We start from the raw sequence: 1,098 nt of genomic DNA, 5'->3' as shown, positions 1-1,098 counted from the left end.
AGGGGGGATGTCAGGGGTAGGTTCTTTTTCCAGAGAGTGGTGGGGGCTTGGGCCGAAGGGCCTGTTCTGTGCTGTAGAGTTTAGATTAGTTACAGTGTGGAAACAGTCCCTTCAGCGCAAGAAGTCCACACCCAGACCCCCTCCCCTACATTTGCCCCTGCACCTAACATTATAGGCAATTTAGCATGGCCAATTCACCTAACCTGCACATTTCTGGACTGTGGGAGGAAACCGGAGCACCCAGAGGAAACCCACCCAGACATGGGGAGAATGTGCACGACTCCACACAGTCAGCTGCCTGAGGCGTGAATTGAACCCGGGTCTCTGGCGCTGTGAGGCAGCAGTGCTAACCACTGTGCCACCCACGCCAATTTCACCCTCTTCTGTAGTTGACAAGATTCGAACCTGCATGGGAATGCTCCAATGGATTTCAAGTCCATTGCCTTCACCACTCAGCCACAACTACAGATAGACTATTGTTCTATGTTCTATGTTGAAGTGATGAGTTATGATTCCATTGGGACTGCGGGTTGCATTTAGTCAGATCACAAATTTCAAAGGACTTCCAGCTGTGTTCATTTTGACAGACTGAAAACCCATCTGAACCAACGCCCATTTCTCTCAGGTCTAGACATTTTTTATTGATAATCAGGAAACTCGAGTTCTGAACCAGAAGTGTACCAGACTCAGAAGGAAATATTTTGGTATATCTCCTGAGAGTTCCATGTGCTTCACGTCGGCAAGGTCCTCCGTCAAAAGGCAGCTTTAGGTGGAGCACAACCTACTTCTCCAGATAATGAGAATGTTTTGAGGTCAGTTGGGATATCGAAAGGACAGTGAGCTGAAATAGTTGTACTCGCTGCTCTTGTGCAAATTTCAATTTCCAAAATGCACCGACCCAAAACCTGCAGTTTCCCCACGGGCTGAGAACGGAGTTTGATAGTCTGGAACTTCCCTCCTCTGCAATTGGCGATTAAGGGGTAACCTCATTGCCATGAGCATTTGAAATGTCAGAACACACAAGCGCTGGAAACTGGGACTGCATGATATTCTTCATCGAGACGTTGTCACAAAGGCTCATTTTCCATGCCGGATAAA

General features: G+C 47.8%; 1 non-coding gene across 1 annotated transcript; it reads right to left on the bottom strand.

Annotated features, from left to right (window-relative positions):
- Positions 1 to 384: 384 nt before the first annotated feature.
- Positions 385 to 466, bottom strand: trnas-uga. The gene has a single exon. It is a non-coding gene; the product is annotated as a tRNA-Ser (tRNA).
- Between the last annotated feature and the right edge of the window lie 632 nt (positions 467 to 1,098).

This window comes from Chiloscyllium plagiosum, unplaced genomic scaffold (genome assembly GCF_004010195.1).
Source record: "Chiloscyllium plagiosum isolate BGI_BamShark_2017 unplaced genomic scaffold, ASM401019v2 scaf_227, whole genome shotgun sequence".
NCBI lineage: Eukaryota > Metazoa > Chordata > Chondrichthyes > Orectolobiformes > Hemiscylliidae > Chiloscyllium > Chiloscyllium plagiosum.
The sequence above is the reverse complement of the archived record's forward strand: the minus strand, read 5'-3'. Positions and strand labels throughout refer to the sequence as shown.